The sequence below is a fragment of the Callithrix jacchus genome, chromosome 8, assembly GCF_049354715.1.
Source record: "Callithrix jacchus isolate 240 chromosome 8, calJac240_pri, whole genome shotgun sequence".
Lineage (NCBI taxonomy): Eukaryota > Metazoa > Chordata > Mammalia > Primates > Cebidae > Callithrix > Callithrix jacchus.
Window position 1 is genome coordinate 26,037,927 of NC_133509.1, and position 13,785 is coordinate 26,051,711.

General features: G+C 46.2%; 1 pseudogene; it reads right to left on the reverse strand.

Moving 5' to 3' along the window:
- Window positions 1-747: 747 nt before the first annotated feature.
- On the reverse strand, window positions 748-2,426 carry LOC118145105 (large ribosomal subunit protein eL18 pseudogene; annotated as a pseudogene).
- Between the last annotated feature and the right edge of the window lie 11,359 nt (window positions 2,427-13,785).

Consider the following 13,785-nt stretch of genomic DNA (forward strand, 5'->3'; position numbering starts at 1 on the left):
ATTAACAGACTCAGTCCCTGCATGAACCTCTTCTGCCCATCCCACAACTACTCCCCTTCCCTCCTCCCTCATTTTCCTCTGCACAAATTGAAGTTGATTAATTTTTGCCCCTTAATTTGCATGTAATTAAAAGTAAATATAGGCTGGGCATGGCGACTCACACCTGTAATCCCAGCATTTTGGGAGGCTGAGGCAAGTGGATCTCTTGAGGCCAGGGGTTCAAGACCAGCCTTGCCAACATAATGAAACCCCATCTCTACTAAAAATACAAAAAATAGCCAGACCTGGTGGTGTGCACCTGTAATTCCAGCTACTTGGGAGGCTGAGGCACAGAATTGCTCAAATTTGGGAGGCGGAGGCTGCAGTGAGTTGAGATGGCACCACTGCACTCCAGCCTGGGCGACAGGGCAAGACTCCATCTCAAAAAAAAAAAAAAAGTGAATACAAATATGATTACAAAACTGCCTGTGAGCTGCTATCTTGTCACACTGCCTTTGAGGTAGCCCTGTCCCATAAGGAGCAGGCCGTCTGCTGCTGTGTAGCAGGAGCAGCCGCAGGAAACGGATCTCTTGAACACCAAATACAGGAGGAAGTAGGGTTTATTTGGCCGGGAGCTTTGGGTGGTAATCTGTCCAAAACCCAGATCCCCTAACAAATGAACGTTCTGTCTTTATATAGGCTTACACTTTAGATGTTAACCGTGGAAGAATCTTAGGTTTATAACTTTACATATGAAAAGGGTCTTGGTTTACAGTCTAAGGAATTAAATATGAAAAGGTTTCGGTTTACAGTTTTAGGAATCACATATGAAAAGGGAAGTTGATCTGAGATGCCTGGATCTCCTTCTTCACCTGGACACTGCAGCTTCAATAAAGGTTGCTAACACCATGGCTCACCCTTAAATTCTTTCCTGGGAGAAACCAAAAACCCTCCTGGGCTAAACCCCAATTCTGGGGCTTGCCTGCCCTATATCAATATTATACTTGAGCACACCGCTCTCCTAGACATTTGACAAACATTACCTCTGTTTTCCCATCAGGTCTGTGAGGTGGTGTAGTTCTTGCCATTTGACAGGTAAGTTCGCTGAGGCTCACAGAGGTCCCATGTCGCAGCCCCTGTATGGGTCAATGCTATGACTGAAACCCAAGTAGGTGTCACACACCTCATGCCTGTCCATCACTCCACTCAGCAGTCAATGCAGGAAAAGGCTGGTTTCTGATGCACCTGGTGTCTGAGAGAAGTTTTGGTTCTTTCATTTTTCAGTTTTGCCCTGGCCTAGGGCCCAGGCCCTACTCCTGAAGTCAGGCTTGTCCCAGGAGAGGAGACACCAGGGTGGGTGGTTATCTCAGTGGTTGCTGTGAGCTCCATCCAGCTCAGGTGAGTCTTGGTATCCTGGCTTCTCAAAACTTGCCAGTGCACACGAAAAGGGATTTGATTAAAACGAAGTTTCTGACTCAGCAGGACAAGGGTAGAGTCCACATCTGTCTCTTTTTTGTTTCCAGCATCCAAAATATTTTTTTTTTTTGAGATGGAGTTTCGCTCTTGTTACCCAGGCTGGAGTGCAATGGCACGATCTCGGCTAACCACAACCTCCGCCTCCTGGGTTCAGGCAATTCTCCTGCCTCAGCCTCCCGAGTAGCTGGGATTACAGGCACGCAGCACCGTGCCCAGCTAATTTTTTGTATTTTTAGTAGAGACGGGGTTTCACCATGTTGACCAAAATGGTCTCGATCTCTTGACCTCATGATCCACCCTCCTTGGCCTCCCAAAGTGCTGGGATTACAGGCTTGAGCCACCGTGCCTGGCCTCCAAAATCTTTTTAATAAGAGGGCAGGATCCAGGACTAGTTTTTGTCACCTTGGCTGGCCAGTTGGCCTCTGGAGCGCTGTAACTTCCGGGCCTTGGAGCGGAAGTGGGGTTTGGTATGGCTGCGCGGGGTTCCCCGGCCTTGCTGAAACACCTTTGGGCCCTTGTGAGGGCTGGAGGACGGTGCTGAAGCCCTTGTGGGAGTCCAGGGCCAGCTGGTCGAAAGTGAGGCCCTTTCCGCCCCCACCCCAACCCTCTGCCCTGAGGATGCGGCTGCAGGCTGGCTGGTCCACACACAGCGCACACACCTTCAGTTTGCATACCCCGTGAACCCGCATTTCATCCATTGTGGTCCCCACAACCATGACCATTTTGTTTTCCTGGCCAGGAAGCTTCATCTTCCAGATCATCCAGGAAAGGGAAAGACATGGCAATTGGTGTGACTCATAAACAACCTCTTCAGCACAACCTAGTTGAATGTGAAGTTGGTTCATCTGGCCAGAAACCTGCACAGCTTGACCAACAGCCTCAGCTGGGTATCCTTATCCTGGCTCTTGGGCTTATTGCACTGGACCTTTTGGTCCTTGCTGTGGCGGATGTCAACTCCCATGTTGGCGCCTCCTGCTTGGCCAGGTCTGGAAAGCCACATTTCTAATATCTAACAAGCCCTGGGTGATGTTGTTACCAAGGTCCACCCACCGTAGTTTGTAGAGGGCCGTAGAGGTGGGAGTGGGGTGGGGTAGGCGTCAGGGGAGGGAAACAGAGGAGGCGGTGGGTGGACAGCTGTGCTCATCCTCACTTGTAATTTAATCTTGTAAACTGTCATTCGTAACCTCAACACCCACACCCCCTCCCCTGTCAATATGATCAAGAAAGAATATCAGAACATCTGTGTTCTTGGTCTCCCAGCAAAGGCCACCCAGTCAGGACCCCAGGGTGTGGCAGGCAAGTCCCTTTCTCTCCCTGAAGCCCCAGTGATTCCAACTCCAGGTGCTTATGCTGGGGTGGGGGCAGGGCACTGTGAATCTGCAGCTGCTCCCCACTTTGCTGGGGGAAGTGCATGGTATGTGGGAAGAGGTGAGGAGAGGCCTTTCCTCTTCCAAGAACTTCTGGTCTGGACCCCAGGTCACAGGTGTTAATGAAGATGGAGAAATGGCCTCTTGCTAATGGGTCTTTTAAGGTTTGCCTGAGCCAGCAGGGTGGGCAGGGGACAGGGAGGAATTTGTGCTTCCCAGCAGAGCCAGGAACCCGCTGGATGCACAGCTTTGACCTTGGCTCATTGTAAACATGCTCTAATGTGGGGCGTTGAAGCCAGGAGATGGGACAGTGATTATTGTGGATAATCGCTTATTATCTTACAGTTAATTTATAAATTCCAGTCAAGGTCCTAAAGGAATTGTTTGAAGGGAGGGTGGTAGTGATCTTGATAAATTCCTTTTAAAATCACTGGTAAATGGGAGAGAAAAATCAAGTAAATGCTGAAAGAAAAAAATAATGTGGGCGGCCATAACAGTTATAAAAAATATACCAATGTAATGTAATAGAAAGCCCAGAAGTCGCAAGTATACTTTAAATATTTAGAAAATGATGCATTTGGCATTTCAAAATGGCGAGGAAATAAATGTGGCTGAAATGATTAAGGATTTGATGTTTCTTCAAACCACATGCTAATGTAAATTTCAAATGGGATAAAGAGTTGAATGTAAAAAAGGATACCAAAAAATAAAAGAATGAAATAGAGGAAAACATTTATATAATGTCAAATGTGAGGGAGGCCATCCTAAGTTTAACATGGAAATCAGAAACCATAAAGGAAAGATTGGAAATGTGACTGCAAAAAGATTTGTTTATGATTCACAAATATCATAAACAAAATTAATAAGCAAATGATAAAGCAGGAGAATTCAATGTATGTTAGACAGAGGGTTAAGTTTGGTACAAATCAGTAGGAAGAAGACATATTCCCAATAGGAATGGGCACAGGGCATGGGATATGTAGTTTAAAAATATGTAGAAATGGCCGGGCGAGGTGGCTCACACCTGTAATCCCAGCATTTTGGGAGGCTGAGGCAAGTGGATCACCTGAGGTCAGGAGTTTAAGGCCAGCCTAGCCAACATGGTGAAACTCTGTCTCTACTAAAAAATACAAAAATTAGCCAGGCATGGTGGCAAGTGCCTGTAGTCCCAGCTACTTGGGAGGCTGAGGCAGGACAATCTCTTGAACCTGGGAGGCAGAGTTGCAAGACTTCATCTCAAAAATTAAAAAAGTAGAAATGACCAGTAAATATGAGAGTAATAAAAGAAATGTGGCCAAACACAGTGACTCATGAGAGTAATTCTAGCACTTTGGGAGGTCAAAGTATAAGAATTGCTTGGAGCTAGCAGTCTGACACCAGCTTGGGCAGCAAAGTGAAACCCCATATCTACCAAAAAAAAAAAAAATTGTTTTTGGAGATAGAGTTTCACTCTGTCACTCAGGCTGGAGTGCAGCGGCGTGATCATGGCTCACTGAAACCTTTGCCTCTCAGGCTCAAGTGATCCTCCTGCCTCAACCTCTTAAGTAGCTGGGACTACAGGTACACACCACCACACCCAGCTAATTTTTTGTATTTTGTGTATTCATCATGTTGCTCCTGGTGGTCTTAAAGTTCTGGACTTAAGCAAGCTGCCCACCTCAGCCTCTCAAAGTGTGTGGATTATAGGCATGAGCCACTGCAACCAACCCTCAGTAAGTTTTTTTTTAAATTAGCTGGGCATTGTGGTGCACACCTGTAGTTCCATCTCCTCTGGAGACTGAGGCAGGAAGACTGCCTGAGTACAGGCTGCAGTGAACTGTGATTGAGCCACTGCATTCCAGCATGGGTGTCTTAAAAAGAAAGGGAGGAAGAGAAAGAAAGAGGAGGAGGAGGAGGAGGAAAAAGAAAGAAGGAGGAGGAGAAGAAGAAATACAACTAAAACCACAAGATACCTCTTTTTGCTGGAGGAGGAGGAGGAGGAAGAAGAGGAGGAGGAGTACAATTAAAACCATAGGAGGAGAAGGAGGAGGGGGGAGAAGAGGAGGAGAAGGGGGATGAGGGGGAGGAGGAGTACAACTAAAACCATAGGAGGAGAAGGAGGAGGGGGGAGAAGAGGAGGAGGGGATGAGGGGGAGGAGGAGGAGTACAACTGAAACCATAGGAGGAGAAGGAGGAGGGGGGAGGAGGAGGAGGAGGAGGAGAAGGTGGAGGAGGAAGAGTACAACTAAAACCATAGGTGGAGAAGGAGGGGGGAGGAAGAGGAGGAGAAGGTGGAGGAGGAGGAGTACAACTAAAACCATAGGAGGAGAATGAGGAGGGGGGAGGAAGAGGAGGAGGAGGAGAAGGTGGAGGAGGAGTACAACTAAAACCATAGGTGGAGAAGGAGGAGGGGGGAGGAAGAGGAGGAGGAGGAGGAAGAGAAGGTGGAGGAGCAGGAGTACAACTAAAACCATAGAAGGAGAAGGAGGAGGAGGAGTAGAAGGGGGAGGAGGAAGAGTACAACTAAAACCATAGGAGAAGAGGAAGGAGGGGGAGGAAGAGGAGGAGGAGGAGAAGGGGGAGGAGGAGAAAGGGGTGGAGAAGGAGGAGGGGGAGAAGGGGCAGGAGGAGGATGAGGAATATAACTAAAAACAGAGGAGGAAAAGGAGGAAAGGAGGGTGAAGAAAGGAGGAGAAGAAATACATCTAAAACCTCAGATACCTCTCTTTGCTGGAGTAGGAGGAGGAGGAATACAACTAAAACTGAAGGAAGAGGAGAAGAAGGAAAGGAGAGGAGGAGGAAGAGAAATAGAGCTAAAACAGCAGAGCTGGGCACAGTGGCTCATGTCTGTAATCCCAGCACTTTGGGAGGTTGAGGTGGGTGGATCATCTGAGGTCAGGAGTTCGAGACCAGCCTGACCAATATGGTGAAACCTAATCTTTAAAACAAAACAACAACAAAAAAACAGCAGATACCTCTTTTTGCAGGAGGAGGAGGAGAGGGAAGAGGAGGAGGAATAATACAACTAAAACTAGAGGAGGAGGAAGAGGAAAAAGGAGGAGGAAGCAAATGAAAGGAGGAGCAGGAGGAATAATACAACTAAAACCGGAGGAGGAGGAAGAATAAGAATAATAAATACAACTAAAACTGGAGGGGTGGGGTGGGGAGGAGGAGTGGGGGAGAAAGGAAGAGAAGGGAGAATACAACTAAAACAGGAGGAGGAGGTGGGGGTTGGGGGTGGGGAGGAGGAGGGTGGGGAGGAGGAGGAGGGAGAATACAGCTAAAACAGGAGGAGGAGGAGCAGAAATCCAACTAAAACTGCAAGATACCTCTTTTTGCCTGCCGAATTGGCAGCAGTCAGAAAGATATAGTAATAATGGCAGCTGGACAGGGCAGAGTTTGAGTAAACAGACACTCATCTACTGCTGGGGTTGTAAACTGGAATGACTGCTCTGTGGGGCCAAAGCCCTAAAAATGCCCCATCTGTTTGCACCAGAAATTTTATTTCTAGAAATAGATCCTAAAGAAATAATCAGATGTGCTAAATGAATGCATCAGTATGCATCACAGCCACACTCGTACGTGGAATACTGAAATTGCCTAAATGTGTGCCCAGGAATCCAAATCACTTTCCTCTTGCTCACCCATCAGTCACCCAAGTCCTTCAGTCAAGTTTTAAAAACCAAAACACTTTGTAATGTAGCCAAAGGAGCGCATCCCAGCCTTTCCCAGGCTTGAGCCTCACTGTGACCCCTTGTGCTGCACAGGGCAGGGCCAGATGGAACTCTTTGCAGTGGAGCAGGAAGTCCCATCCAGCACTAGAGAAGTGGGCGGCTGCTGAGGATTTAAATTGTGTTTTGTTTCTTGCTGTCCAGAAGGAATAGAAAGCATTTTCTGTCTCCCTAGGGACCTGTTTTTATCTCTAAAACCTAGCTTCTGGCCAGGTGCGGTGGCTCATACCTGTAATCTTAGCACTTTGGGAGGCTGAGGCAAGTGGATCTTGAGGTCAGGAGTTCAACACAAGCCTGTACAAGACAGTGAGATGCCATCTAAACTAAAATTACAAAAATCAGCCAGATGTGGTGGCAGATGCCTGTAATCCCAGCTACTCGAGAGGCCAAGGCAGGAAATTGCTTGAATGGAGAGGTGGAGGTTTCAGAGAGCTGAGGTCGCGCCACTGCACTCCAGCTGGGGTGACAGAGCAAGACTCCATCTCAAAAAAAAAAAAAAAAAAAACCCAAAACAACAAAACTAAACAAAAATAAAACTTGGCTTCTCCCTTGGGCCCTCAGAGCCTGACATGGTTGGCTCCAGCCCTCACCTCCCGCTCACCACCTAGGAAGCCTCTTCTTAGCTCCAGCCAGGCAGGTCTTCATTCAACTCTTCAAACTCATCATGCTCGTCCGGCCACACAGTCTGCAAATGCTGTTCCCTTTTCCCAAAACTCCTCCCTTTCTCTCCTGCCTGGTTACTTCTGAGCTTGGATGTCCCTGTCTCAGGAAGCTCTTCCTTGACCTAAGTTTTTATAGGTTCCTTTGTGCTCTGCATTCTATCTGTAATTTTACATTAATTTATGCAACCGTTTTGTTTCTGTCTCCCTCTCCCAAGATTCTCAGCACCACGTGGCAGGACCATGTGTTAGCTGTATGTAGGTAGCTCCAGTATCCACACGGTGCATGACACATGGCTGGGGTTCAACACGGTTAACCCATGGCTCTAGGAAATTTTCTTTTATTATTTCTTTGATAATACCTTGCCCTTTGTTCTTCTGCGTTCTCTTTCTAGAGTGTCAACTGGTTGGATGGTGAACTTGAATCGGTCCTTGAAGTATTTTATTGCTTCTCTTGTATGTTTTTCTTTTTGATGTTTTATTCTGCATACTAGACATTCCATTGATTTTGTTTTCCAAGCCGTCTAGCAAAAGTTTTATTTTGGTAATCATATTTTTAATTGTAAAATGTTACTGCTTTTATGTTTGTACACACATGTTCACAACAGCATTATTCACAATAGCCAAAAGGTAGAAATAACTCAACTGTCCATAGACAGATGAATAAACAAAATTTCATATATCTATACCATGGATGTCATTCAGCCTTAAAAAGGAAGGTAATTTTGACACATGCTACATTAGTGAATCTTGAAGATGTATGCTACGTGAAGTAAGCCAGTAACAAAGGACAATTTTGTATGATTTCACTCATATGAGATACTTAGAGTAGTCAAATTCATGGAGACACAAAGAATGGTGGTTGCCAGGATCGGGGCAGTGAGGGATGGGGAGCTATTGCTTCATGGGTATGGAGTTTCAGTTTTTCAAGATAAAAAGGAGCTCTGGAGATGGTTGTTGATGACAGTTTTAGAACAATGTGAATATCCTTAATGCCCACCGATATGGTTAGGCTTTGTGTCCTCACCCAATCTCATCTTGAATTGTAATCTCCAGGTGGTTAGGAAGATACCTGGTGAGAAATGATTGGAGTATGGGGGTAGTGTTCCCCGCTATTCCTGTAATAATGAATGACTTCTCACCTGATCTGATTGTTTTATAACTAGTAACTTTTCCTGCGCTGACGCATACTCTCCTGCCACCTTCCTCTTCCCCTTCTGCCATGATGGTAAGTTTCCTGAGGCCTCCCCAGCCATGTGGGACTGTGAGTCAATTAAACCTCTTTCCTTTGTAAATTACCTAGTCTCAGGTAGGATCTTTATAGCGGTGTGAAAACAGACTAATACGGCCACTGAATTGCACATTTAAAAATGGTTAAATGGTAAGTTTTATATTGTGTATTTACCACAAACTTTAAAAAGTTAATTGCTTCTCTAACTGTTCCTTTTTTCTTAACATCTTCTGTGTTTTTTTTTTAAAGTTGTGGTCTTTTCTTGAGCTTTCCTGAGGATACACATTATCTTTCTTTTCAATCTTTTGTTCTCTGATTCTTGTTCTCTAAGGACTTCTTTGGCTCTTTCTCCTTCACTTTGGAAGCTTTTCTGAAATATATGGGGCTACCTGGTGTCTTTCGGTATCTAAAGGGATTTTGTGCACAGGCTGATGGGGGTTATATGCATGTGGGCAGAGCTTAGAGCCGGAAGCTGTCATTACACTCATGGATTCCTAAATGCCATGGTAAGGAGGGCTTCCTGAAGGGTGCGGAGCACTCCACTAGTAGCACCCATCCCACCAGGCAGTGTACACAGTTCTCTTTGGAGAGAGTCTGTGATTTTTTTCCTTGGGGTAAGTGCCTGGCTGTACCCAGGACTTTGGGGAAGAGGCATTAACTGTCTACACCTGGATCTTCATTTGTTCTGCCTTTTCCAGCCCCATTTCACTTCACATCTGTGATACCTGTGCTGGAGCCCAGAGGCTCCCTGAGGTTCCCACAGGCAGATGGCTCACTCCAGCCCCTCTGCATATTTTCTGGGCTTCTGTGCCCTTTTCATCTTCCAGGTGAAATCACTTGTCTGCTAACGACTTCCTTCTGTCCTCCTTCTTTCTTTCTTTTCTTTTTTGTTTGTTTGTTTGTTTGAGACAGAGTTTCACTCTTGTTGCCCAGGCTGGAGTGCAATGGTGTGATCTCAGCTCACGGCAACTTCCGCCTCCTGGGTGCCTCAGCCTCCCGAGTAGCTGGGACTACAGGCATGTACCACCATGCCCAACTAATTTTTGTATTTTTAGTAGAGACGGGGTTTCACCATGTTAACCAGGGTCGTCTCGATCTCTTGACCTTGTGATCCACCTGCCTCGGCCTCCCAAAGTGCTGGGATTATAGGCATGAGCCACCGTGCCTGGCCCTTTCTTTTCTTTTTCTTTCATTCTTTCTCTCTCTTTCTCTTTCCTTTCTTTCTCTCTTTCTTTCTTTTTTTTCTTTCTGAGGCAGAATCTCCCTCTGTCACCCATGCTGGAGTGCAGTGCTACAATTTCAGCTCACTGCAACCTCTGACTCCCAGGTTCAAGCGATTCTCTTGTCTCAGACTTTGGAGTAGATAATATTACAGGTGCACAACACCATGTCTGGCTAATTTTTATACTTTTAGTAGAGACAGGGTTTCACAATGTTGGCCAGGCTGGTCTCAAACTCTTGACCTCAGGTAATCCACCTGCCTCGGCCTCCCAACGTGCTGCAATTACAGGTATGAGCCACTGTGCCCAGCCTGTCCTCTTTGTTGTTGTGGCTTAGACTGTTTAAAATACTGGTTCATCAGTTGAATGGAAGGAGAGGATATAAATGTGCCTTTCAGTTCCCATCTTGAATCCCATTTATTCCCACAGCTGTTGCCCTAACTCTGTCTCATTTTCCTGTTTGGGATCTTTGTGGTCCTGCCAGCTTCAGCCCCTTCGTCCCCAGCACATGCTGCCACAGCCAAGGTGACCTTCCAAAAGCACGAATCTGGGTGTAGATCCCTGTTTGAACTCCTCAGTTGACCTTTAGAGCCGGCAGGATCAAATCTGCCATGACATTCAAGGCCTTCCGTGAGCTGGACTCTGCCTGTATCTCTGGCCTCATCTCTTTGTAGTTTCTCAGTGAGCTGTGCTCTTAGATGCCTCCCATGTTAGCTCATGCTGGGCCTTGGCCTGGCGCACTCTTTTTCCCCTTCTGTTCCTAGACGGCTTGAATCCATCTGCCGAGAGAGTGAATACTTATGCCCCACTTTTGTTTTTTCCTTGTATTTGGAGGGAAACTGTCAGGGTAGCTCTCCTGGACTCCCACTTCCTTACCACCCACCTTTCTGCAGGAGCTCCAGCATCACCTCCTCCAGACAGCCCTATGTGATTGCCCATTCTGGGGTAGGTTCTGCTTCTGTCCTCCACAGTCTCCTATATTCTTATCACATCATGCAATCCTTTTGCTTTTTTAATGGTCACATGAATGCCTTCAAAGGGAGGAACCTAGCTGAAATTCAGTGGTTCCCTGGCATCTGGCATAGAATATCTGGATGGTCACAGAATCTCCAGAGGCCTCAATCCTCACTCCGGTAATGGCCAGGGCCTGAAGAGAGACAGAGCAGAACAAGCCCATGTTCAGTGGCTCTTGTCTGCACAGCCCACATCCATGTCTCTGTGCACACCACGAGTCTAAGTCCCCTCTGGCTGAGCTGCTCCCATGCCATTCAGTGTGGAGGCAGCAGTGCCCATCACCAGGCAGGAGCTAAGTTCTATATCCTCTTGGCTTATTCCCTCCCTCCTCCACTCGTTTTGGTTATTGGGATTCCTTCATAGCAGCCTCCCTCTCAGGTGAGCCTTTGTCCACAATCCAGATGGCTATAGAGTCATGTCACTATGGGAGGGGGTTCCCTGATCCCCCATAAGTGACCCTGCCCTAGAAGCCAAATGAATTGTGCAATATGAGACTGCACCACTGCACTCCAGCCTGGGGGACAGAGCAAGACTTTGTCTCAAAAAGAAAAAAAAAAAAAAAAGAAGAGGAAAAGAACCTAAAAAATACACCAAGGGTCATATTGAATAGCGTCCCTTGATTTTGATTATCCATGCTTGAAATAAGTCTACCACAGCATGATAAATCTAAAATGAAACAAAACTCAGTGTGCCAAGTGTGGCACGATGTGATCCGACAGTTAAATGGGGTGGTCCCCACTTCCTCCTCCCCAGAAATGTAGATGAGGTATGAGGGAGAGCAGAGCTGGCCTGGGACAGCAAGGGGAGGAGGGGGAGATAGGGATGGTCTGTTCTGTCCTCTCAGGGAGTTGAACCATAAGCTGTTAGAGAAGTGGCCTCAGAAAGCATGCTCTGAGGAACACTAACTTGTAAGCCCCTGCTACTGGCCCTGAAAAAGCATTCCAAACCAAATAATCCACAATTATCCAGAGCACTCAATGCCTGTCCTAAGGAGTCCCAATTTATATTGCAATATTAAAGGCTCTGAGAAGTCCCGCAGTCAATAATTTGGTTCCCAGACAGGCACAGTGGCTCACCCCTATAATCCCAGCACTTTAGGAGATTGAGGCGGGGGGGATCACTTGAGCCCAGGAGTTCAAGACCAGCCCCGTCTCTACAAAAAATAAAAAAAGAAAAGTAAATACAAAACAAACAAACAAATTTGATTGCTGGACCTGCCACATCAGCATTGCCTGCAAGCTTGTTAGAAATGCAGAATCCTAGATGTCATCCCAGAACGACAGATTCAGAATTCTGGAGGTGGGGTCTGAGATCTGCATATTAATCAGGCTTCCATGTGACTTTGTATGTATTCTGGAGTTGAATGAGCACTGTTTTAGGGCAGTGGTTTTCAAACGGTGGCTTGTGAAATTCTGGAGGTCCCTAAAGCCTTTTTAGAGGATCTACAAGGTCAAAGTTATTTTCATAATAGACTGTTATGTTAGCCTTTTGCATTGATCATGCAAAAGCAAAGGGGAGTAAAACTGCGAGTGTCCTAACCCACATCAAGGCAGTGGCACCAAACCATTCTGGTGGTCATAGTATTCTTCACCATCACACACTTACAGCAAGTGGAACTTAGCATTTCATTCCCCACTGCCCTTAATAAAGCAAATAAATATGTATTAATTTTGTTAAATCTCAACCTCTGAGTTCACATCTTTTAAATACTCTGTGTGAAGAAATGGGAGGTAGATATAAAGCACTTTGGTTTCATACCAAAATATGGTAAATATCTAGACGAAAAACATTTGTGCAGTCCTTGAACTAGTTGCATTTTTTATGAAACACCATTTTTGCTTGAAAGGATGGTGGACAAACTCGTTATTCAGAGATGGGTTATTGTCTAAAGAATGAACCAAGTAAGCTTGCGCCTTCATGGAAAACTGAAAGTCCTTAGAGGCAATGATAACATTTGAGCTTTCAAGTGAAGATGGGAATTTTGGAAAATTTGTATTTACTACCACAAGCTTAACATCTTTCTAATACTTTTCTGATGCGATTGTGGAAGTAACGATTGTTAAAAATACCATATGATGAAATGCATGGACAGCTGAAAGATCTGTATAGCTCAGAATAACAATCTTCTCCACATGACCAATGCATAATGTTATAAAATCATGCATAGGTTAAAAAATCCATCTGAAGTGCAAGATAGACCAGCAGATTTTGGAGTCACAAAGCACTGACATTTCATTGATATGGTTTCCAAATCCACACTGCAATTAACCTGTAACGAGTACTACTTGTTGAGTTTTCATGTAGTATTTGAGAAAATTATCCACAATTATCTGAAAAGACTGTTAAAATATTCCTCCCTTTTGCCACACGGGCATTGGCTGTATCTGAGCTTGCTTCCCTGGGCTCCGTAAAATAGGACTAAATGCTGAGGACCAACAGGTGGGGGGCACAGTCTACTCTCTGGAGTCAGCAGATAAAATGCAAGGTGTCTGGGGCACCCAGATCTCTAATACTTAATACTCATCAGCTTTCACTGCAGCTGACGTAAAGACGCACTTAGCCAGGGATGTGTGCTGCTCTGGGGAGAAAATGAGGGTAATTGAAATTAACTGGGCTCCTGCCATTTTTTTCCCTTCCTTTTCTAATCACCGGGAAATCTACTGTTAGCTGAGCAGGAGGGCCTGAGGGCCAGTGCTCCAGGGAGTCCGGGGCTCAATTAAACTTCAGTAAATTGGATTTCTGGCCGTGAGGCCATGGGGCTGGGTTGGCATTGAGGCATGAGCTGCCAGACGGCATTAGGCCAAGGGCTGACCAGATGGGCCCAGCAGCTAATTCAATCTGGCTTCCCAGAAACAGGACTTGGAAGGCCAGAGCTGTGGGCCTGGAGAGCTGTGACTCCAGCAGGGAGGGCAAGATATGATGTGGCACTGAGCCCACCCTCTGGCCTCTCTCAGGGAGACCTGTGCCTGGCACCTGGCCTTGGCCAGCTGTGCACTAACAATCCTGATAACCAGTGATGGGTGACAGTTTAGTGCTAGGGGAAAAGCCCAACCTGGGGACTAGGGGCCAGGGCTATGGGCCACACACATGTATCAGCTTGCTCTAGGAGTGAAGTCTCATTCTCTCTCC